Source organism: Chionomys nivalis, chromosome 12 (genome assembly GCF_950005125.1).
Source record: "Chionomys nivalis chromosome 12, mChiNiv1.1, whole genome shotgun sequence".
Taxonomy (NCBI): Eukaryota; Metazoa; Chordata; class Mammalia; order Rodentia; family Cricetidae; genus Chionomys; species Chionomys nivalis.
This window is the reverse complement of record NC_080097.1, coordinates 21,540,401-21,549,775: the sequence shown is the minus strand read 5'-3', so window position 1 is coordinate 21,549,775 and position 9,375 is coordinate 21,540,401. Positions and strand designations below refer to the sequence as shown.

At 36.7% G+C, this 9,375-nt stretch overlaps 1 pseudogene; it reads right to left on the bottom strand.

Annotated features, from left to right (window-relative positions):
• Nucleotides 1-5,034: 5,034 nt before the first annotated feature.
• Nucleotides 5,035-5,147, bottom strand: LOC130885362 (dolichyl-diphosphooligosaccharide--protein glycosyltransferase subunit 4-like; annotated as a pseudogene).
• Between the last annotated feature and the right edge of the window lie 4,228 nt (nucleotides 5,148-9,375).

Genomic DNA, 9,375 nt, shown 5'->3' with positions numbered 1-9,375 from the left:
GAGTCTGTATACACAACCATACTTAGAATAAGCACTTGAAAAGATAATTTTTGAAAATATGCAAGATAAGGTCTGGAAAGTTGGCTTAGCAGTTGAGAGTTTCAGTGACTCTTTTAGAAGACCTGATTCAAATCCTAACATGACATGGGTACTCACAACTATCTTTAAATTCAGTTTCAGGATGTCCTTACTGTGTGCTGCATGCATGTAAAAGTAAAATAAGGATATTTTAAATTAAAAAGTGTTTTAAATAGCAAAATTAAGATATGAGAAGTGAATTGTTCTTTTACTGGTTTTAGTTTATTTTCTTCTCCTTGGTTTAAAAATAAGATCTCTTTGGGGGAGTTTAAGATATACATGTTGCAAGTGAGAATACACTGGTACCATTTTTAACTAAAGGACTTGAATATTAATGCACCTAAGAAGGATGACATAGCCTATGGTTTCCAGGAAAAGAAAACATTGCAAAATTAAGAGGTTATGGTCTTAAACATTCTCATGTTTAACCTATGTTTTTTCTTATGTTTAACCTTAACCTATATTTGTACCACTTTTTCAAATAGTGAAAAAAAATCCTCAAATCTTTGTATTAACAAAGAATCATCCTTTTTTGCTAGTCTCTAAGAGCCAAACATCTATAAATCTCAATCACAAACAAATCCTGACCTGTTGACTATCAGTATTTTCTGAATCATGGTCAAAGGGTAAGCCCAGAAACTTCTTACTATGACTGATACTACCCATTCTGTGTCTACTTCCAGACTATTCTTCCCCTATCCACTCTTTTAAAAATAGCTGTTTGGTTTTCAAGAAGCATCTGGGTTGTTTTTTTTTTAATTTTTATTTTATTTTTTATTAATTAATTAATTAATTTATTTATTAAAGATTTCTGCCTCTTCCCCGCCACCACCTCCCATTCCCCCGCCTCCCCCAATCAAGTCTTCCTCCCTCCTCAGCCCAAAGAGCAATCAGGTTTCTCTGCCCTGTGGGAGGTCCAAGGACCACCCACCTCCATCCAGGTCTATTAAGGTGAGCATCCAAACTGCTTAGGCTCCCACAAAGCCATTACATGCAATAGGATCAAGAACCCATTGCCATTGTTCTTCAGTTCTCAGTAGTCCTCATTGTCCATTATGTTCAGCGAGACCGGTTTTGTCCCATGCTTTTTCAGACCCCGGCCAGCTGGCCTTGGTGAGTTCCCGATAGAACATCCCCGTTGCCTCAGTGTGTGGGTGCACCCCTCGCGGTCCTGAGTTCCTTGCTCGTGCTCTCTCTCCTCAACTTCACATTTTTCTCTGAGCCCCTCCCTGCCTCTCCCCTCCCCCTCAACCATCTCCCAAGTCCAGATGCTACCAATTCAAGAAGCATCTTATGGAATCCTCTTTCAATCATTCAAATATTGTACTCTTCTCTGTGCCTAGGAGTTTGTCAATGGCTTCAGACACAGTATATGAGAAGAAAAGTCTAAAATCACAAGGTTATTGAGGTAGAAAAAAGAAATTATTCTTAAAAGTTCCTCCCTCCTCAGAATTTCATACCAGCAGGAAAAAAATTTAGGGATTTGTATCCAGTATTCCCTATTTCTTTGACTCTTTCTCAATGGTAAAAGCCTTCATCCTTCCAAGGAATATTCTGCTTCTCTTGCCTGAGCTTTGTAGTCTTTGATATTTACTTAGGACTACCATCAAATAAGTATTCATTTATTATTGTGAGAGAATTCAGGTGTCATTCTAGGAGATTATTGGCTCAATGGTAAAAGATCATCTCTGCTGGTATGTTAATGGAAATTGCAGGGTTAATTTTTAAACAGAAATTGTAAGGAGGAAGTGTTGAAAATTGAAATATCACAGATAATGTTATGCAATGTCTGTCATACATAGGACGAAAGAAATCTAATCTTATAGAAGGAGACAGAATAGTGGTTACCAGAAGCTAAGAAGAATAAGGGAAAGGGAAACAGAAGTGATGGAGGAAGGTCATTGGCTAAAAAAATAAAGAAACTGCTTGGCAGTTATCCACGTGGGTGCCATTCTGTTGGAGGAGCTGTAAGCCTCTTTCCACAGCCCGGCTCATGGCTGCCTGGCTAGCTCATGCCCCAAAATAACAACACACAAACTGTATTATTTTAAACACTGCTTGGCCCATTAGCTCTAGCCCTTACTGGCTAATTCTCATATCCCGATCAACCCATCTCAAATAATCTGTGTAGCATCAGTCTTACCGGGAAAGATTCAGCATGTCTGACCTGGCGGCTTGCTTCATTGTGTCTGCCTCTGAGAGGAGCTGCCCTGCATCTGCCCTGGACTGGAGGAGGCATGCCGTCTGAGCTCACCTCCTCTTCCTCCCAGCATTCTGTTCTGTTTACTCCACCCACCCATGTTCTAACCTATGAGGGCCAAGCAGTTTCTTTATTTTTTAACCAATGACCTTCCTCCATCACAGAAGAAATTATTCAATCGGTTTACAGTCATTAATAGAGAAGAGGTATAAATTTTGTTGTTCCATTGTATAGTGTGTGATAATAATTAATAATAAATCTTTGTGCATGTCAAAATAGCTCTAAGACAAATAAGGTAAATATTGAAGGTAATTAAGATGTTAAAATACAAGTTTTTTTTCTCTTGTTATAATAAAACACCATAACCAATAGCAACTTTTTGAAGAGTGTATTCTGATTTAAGGTTCTGGATGTGGGAAGTTAATGATGGCTTGGAAAGCATAGCAGAGGGATGCTAAAGATGAAACCTGAGAAATCACGTCTTCAATCATAAATATAAAAATGATCAACAAACTAGAAATAGGGTGAGGCTAAGAACACAAGAAGGTCACTCACAGTGCCATGCTTCTTTCAGAAATACTATATCTCTTAAATGCTTCTATAATTTCCTCAAACCCCATCACCATCTCAGTTCCAAGTAATCAAGTACATGAGCCTATGGAGGACATTTCTCATTCAATCCACCACAGTTAATTATCTTGATTTCATCATCACTTAATGAATGCATGTTTGACTGGAACATTACATCATACCCCATAAATATATTTATTGTCTTGCTGAGGTTCTACTGCAGCTGGGGTGCAGGTCCTGAGATAGAGAATGGCCCTTAGCATGTAGAAATGAATTATCTGACCACAGGATGGATTTCACACAAGTGGGTGGACTGAATACCTCAAACTGTCTTTATTTAAGCTTCAAAAATAAGCATGTTTTTCCCACCCTCTAGGATTAACCTTCTGAAAAAGAAGAGCAGAGTGAGAGAGAAGTATGTAACCCTGCTAGAGATGGACGATGGAACTTTAGCCGGTAAGCCACAGCCATAAAGCGATACACAGATTAATAGAAATGGGTTAAATTAATATGTAAGAATTAGCCAGTAAGAAGCTAAAGCTAATGAGCCAAGCAGGGATTTAATTAATACAGTTTCTGTGTGATTGTTTTGGGTCTAAACTAGCCAGGCAGCCGGGAACCAATAAGCGGCTCTCTCCTTCTACACAAGTTGAAATCAAACAAAATCCCATTATGAACAAGAGAAAAGGAACACAAAATTTTACCTCTAAGCAAGAATCTGTTTCTAAGTGTTCTTTCTGGGAAAAGTAAATTCAGGTTCCTCCAATGAAGATTCAACCACTAGGTATGTCAACCACACTCCAGAGCAGATCTCATGGCCTAATAAAATTGGCCAATAGAAAATCTCTTTAATTTATGTCTTTTATTTTGAAATTATAATATGATTACATAATTCCCCTTTCATTTTCTCACTTGAAATCCTCTCACCTACTTCTCCTTCAAATTCATAGCCTCTTTCTTCATTCATTGTTCTTATGTGCACGTGTGTGTGTACATGTGTATGTATGCATATATATTTCTAAAAAGAACCTTCTCAGCCTGTAAAATGTTACTTGTGTACTTGTTTTCAAGGATAACCATTTGCTATTATTGGGTAATGTGTTGTTATGAGTAGAAGGGGGTTTTGTGTACTGAGTATTTTTTTTTTCTTATCGGTTTTCTATTTTTACTTGTTTTGATCTCTGGTTTTTGTTTTTATTTTTTGAGAGAGAAAGAACATGAAGTTGAGTAGGTGAAAAAGTGGAGAGGATACGGGATGAGGGAAAAGAATAAGATCAAAATACATTTCGCAAAATATAAACTAGAAATGGAATGTCACCAAAATATTATTATGTATACAATCATGTATATGTGTATGTATTGTTTGTGTGGCGTTTATACATCTTGGAGGCCAAAAGAGTAAAATCTCTGCATCTAGAGTTACAGGAAGCTGTGTGTTGACCAATGAGGATGCTATATATTCAACTCCATTGTTGTAGAAATTTTTTCCACCTTTTGCAGTACAATCTTTAGGGTGTGGTTTCTGTGTGAATGTGAACTTTTATAAGGTTGAGGAGGGATCTCTCTCTCTTGTGAGGTCAGAGCAGAAGCAAGCTTGTGCATCTTCCTGGGGCAGAGTGGAGGGACACAGTGGCTTCCACCTTGTCCTATATTCTGTGAATCTGTGTTTCCCTTTGAAACCCCCATTTCCTTTTGTATCTCCATAATAAAGACAATTTGTAACTCTTTTTAATATATATATATATAGATATAGATATAGATATAGATTTTTTTTTTTTTGGTTTTTCGAGACAGGGTTTCTCTGTGGTTTTGGAGCCTGTCCTGGAACTAGCTCTTGTAGACCAGACTGGTCTCGAACTCACAGAGATCCACCTGCCTCTGCCTCCCAAGTGCTGGGATTAAAGGCGTGCGCGACCACCGCCCGGCTATATCTATATTTTTGTATTGGAGGAGGGAATAGAAAAGAAAGCAGCCCCTATACTGGACCCTATTCAGTGGCAGCTTCGTGTTCCATATAGAGTTAAGGAACACTTTGAAGAAATGAAAGTTGTTTGGAAAAATCCAGCTGTAGTTGCCTTGTATGCTGTGATGGGTAGGAGGGATGAACTGAAGTGTGAAGGCCCCTCACATCCTCCATCTCGCCTCAGACTATGTCCTCGAACCCTTGGGTGGAGAAAGCGCTACTTTCATTCTTGCTTCTTGGGATTGTTGACTGCCGTATAGTGATAGAGAACCACAAGCAAGAAAACAACATGCCCAGCATGTTGGCGAAGATGGCAAGTTGCATGTCCCTGATCATCCTGACCAGCTCCACTTGGCTCTGATGCTACCGTGCACTGCACAGCTTGAGGTAGGAGCGACAATTTGTTAACTCTTGCAGTGCCTCTTGCTGTATCCCTGTTCTCTGAAAGAACAGGAAGGAAGCATTTTTAAAGACCAATTCATCTCTCCAGACACCACCATCTACTTCTAATTTCCCTATATATATATTGGGACAAATTGATACACAAAAGTCCCCAATTGATGAGATTTCACATTCTGGGAAATTCCAGGTTATTTGTGTATTGATTCTTGTAAATTGAGCTGACCATAACTCTGAACACATTTTATTTAGCTACATTAGTTCAGAGTCATGAAAGAAAAATGTAACAAGCCTCTTTAACATATTAGAAACATGAAAATAGGGATAAAATCATAGACTTGTTGTCAGACTCTTATTTATTTGATGAAATATGACATTGGATCTCAAAAATGAATTTCCATAATTGGAAAAATGAATCAAGTATGCCGAAAAAAATTTTCAAAACAACACATTGTATATTGCACAACAACAGCACTGAACATCTCCAACTTTTTTCAATCTTAAGAGCTAATAAGAGAATAGAGGAAATTCAACAGTTTTGATCTATTCTGAGCAACATCAGATAGCCGATAGTGAGAAGCCATAACTGACCTGAGCAAATAGAGCAATTCTATTCATGAAGATATACCAACTGAAACAGAAAGTCTCACCTATCATGCTGGAAAAACACACAGAGAACAATGCAGAGTTATCTTCAATCACACCTCCTTCAAAGTCCATAAATTAAAATCATCAGCTGAACTCTTTACTAAGCTGAATGACATGTTCAATGAGTGAAAATAACTATAAAGAAAAGTTCCTTTACCTAGAGTAAAATTGATAGATAAAAATCATCATTTAACAAACAAACTTAAAAATTTGTAACTAAGATACCAACCATGTAGCAAGTTATATTGCTGGTTTCAGTGGTATGAAAATGTATTCAGAAAAAATACATAGAAGAAAATAACAATAAAATACAATAATCTTATGGGAATATATAAATGATTATAATATTGACAAAGTAACAATAAAATATTTTGCAGTCTAAAACTTATGTATACAATATGTCATAATTGTATAATACAATAGACAGAAATGAATGCATGCATTTAATTGTTCCAAGATACTAGAATAATCTAAAATGAGAAAGTACTAAGATAGACTCTAAGTCAAATTATAAGTTGTAGTTTTCTGCTAATATACTATATAACTCCAATAAATAAATTGATAAATTATACCCAAATGCATTTGAAAATAAATTCTAATAATCTATGAAAGTTAAAATATAAATTCCTCATCTGAACTCACATTTACTAATTTCATCATAAAACTTAATTAATGGACTCAAGTGTAATATTCCCGAACAAGCATATTTCTTGCATTAATAGAAAAAAATGTCTATTCCCTAACTCTATCTCCGTGTGCCAACTTTTTGAGTAGACAAAATTTCCCCTCATAGCTGTCTTGTACTATCACTAACAACTCACGGTTGCACTCTGTACTCTTTTAAGACTGATTTGCTGGTAAATAAAAGAGAACATGTGTAATTTGTATTTCTATCTCTGGCTTGTTTTACTCAGCACAGAGCTTGCCAGTTCTGGTATAAATGGCAGGATTTCATACTTCTACTGAGTCGTATTTTGTGTAAGTGTATCAAATGTGTTAAAATGAAGTTTTAGAATATAGTAGAATGAACTAAAAATGTACACGTTAAGAATGCATGGATTTTGAAGTGGTTGATTTTTGATTCTTTTTATTTCATAGGCCAAGAATTTTATTTGAACTGTTGATTATTATGTCATCTTAATAATCCACACACATAACTTTTCTCATTGCTTCTGTCTGTCACTAGAAACTTCCTCATGTTTAATAAATCTTGTCCATTATTTCAGGAAAAAATAAAAATTAAATCTAAATGATTTTTGTCATTTAAAAATAAAGTTTCAGTTTTATTTTTATTAATTACCAGTCATCAACAATTTTCTAGAAAACATTGTGTTCACTTTTATTCCTGATAAACTGCATTTACACTTCATTATTTTTCTTTATTGCTTTTCATTTATTCTCTTTCAGACAATACATCCTCACCTCTCACCTCATTTTTCTTTCCCTCAGCTCTACCTCCCCTCTCCCCAGACCCGCTATTCTTCCATACACTTTCAAAGAATAAACAAACCCCCTGGGGATATCAACTGAACAGGACATAAGATCCAATTAGACTAGGCACAAACCCTCATATCAAGGCTGGATGAGGCAATCCCGTAGAAGGAAAAGGGTTCCAAGAGCAGGCAGAAGAGTCAGAGACACATTGTTAGGAGGCTCACAAAAACCAGAAACTAAACAAACTTAACAAATATGTAGAGTTCTAGCAAAGATCCATGTAAACTTCATGATAGGCACTTCAGTCTCTGTGGCCCCTTATGAGCCCTGCTTTAGTTGATTTTTGACCTGTATTTTTCCTGATGTCCTCAACCTTTTGGATGCCACAATACTTCCTCACCCACTTCCACATGGTTTTCCAAGCTTTTCCTAAAATTTGGGTGTGGGTCTCTGTGTCTGCTCCCATCAGCTGCCAGAGAAAACCTCTTTGATGATGATGGGGCTAGACAACACTCTATAAGTATAGCAAACTATCATTTATCATTAAGAATCATTTCAGTGACTTTTTTTCAGTCGTGTTTACTTCTACTCTAGGTCTCCAGTTCCTGACCAGCCAGGAGGTTTGGGGCATGGGTTCCTTCTTATGGTACGGGATTCAAGTTAAACAAGTCTTTACTTGGACCCTCTCACAAGCTCTGAGTCCTCCTTGTTCCAGTGCATCTTGAAAGCAGGGTAGGTCAAGGGTCATGAATTTTGTGATTGGGTTGTGATGTGGGAGTTAATGGACCTCCATCAACATGGTTGATGTCCCAGTCCCACCACTGGGCATATTGCCTGGTTACAAAAGACAGCCAGTATCCTTATCCACCATCAGTATGAGTCCTTGCTACACCTTTCAACAGCACATATACTAAAACTGGAACAATACTGAGAAGATTTGAATAGCACCTGCATATCTATACTTTAGCCCACTGAATTTCATTCCTTGCTTTATTCTCCATTTAGTGTTCTTTTTTGTCTTTCACAATGTCTAAACTGTTAAATATTTTTGCCATATTCATCTTTTTAATGACTCTGAATTTTATGACATTTACTATCTTCTTGATATTTCGATTTCTTCTATGTAAAATATCAGTTTTCATTTTTCTCTAGATGCCCTTTATCTCTGCTTCCCTTTTGATTTGATCTCGAGATCTAGCATCATGCAAACTCTATGCCAATAGCTACTAAGCCATTGTTTCTGATTCTATCAAACACATCTACTGATTATAATTTGACTTCCTTCATTCCATGGAAAATTATCAAAAATAAAACCTTTAAAAGTTGAAGCACCAGTTTAACAAGCCTCATAAACTGACCAATCTCAAGTTATTGAAGCAATTAACTGTTTGAGTTTTCCTTTGCATGTGTTGAAGAAGTCTTTCATTGCCTTCTTTTCCCTTTTGTTTTGGGGTATAGAAGTGTATGGAAAATTCAATGCAGGGCTTTCAGTATTCACTGGAATTCTCTCCTGACACTATCCTATGTTTCTGTCTTATTATTTTCACTCCTATCTTCATCCTCTTTACTATTTTTGTGATCCTCACGGCTCTACCCTAGTAAGTGGTATTTTTCTTGAAGCTGGTCTCAGACACAACACATATGAATCATACAAGAGGAAGTTTCACCTGCCAAACAGGAATACTAGGAGGGAGAGAGAGAGTCTTATATAGCTACCATATTAAGAGAACGCACACAAGGTCATATAACAACTACCTTAACCCTTTCAAGGAATGTTCCTAACAACATACGGCCCCTTAAAACTCCACATCTTTTAAAGAGTCCACTCTCCACCCCCCCCCCTTGCAAAATCACCATCCTGGGAATGAAATCTTTATTCACATTCTCTCATGGCATGATCAAAGTAAATCAAAATTTCAGCTTATATCACATAAAATGCAATCTTATATGAGTACCTGCATACAATCCCTTATACTTATCTGAATAATTAATTGTTGGTTAGCCTACATAGTAGTCAAATGAAATATAAAGTTGTAGGGTTATTTTTTCCTTATTTGCAAAAAAACATCTTTCAAATATGCTT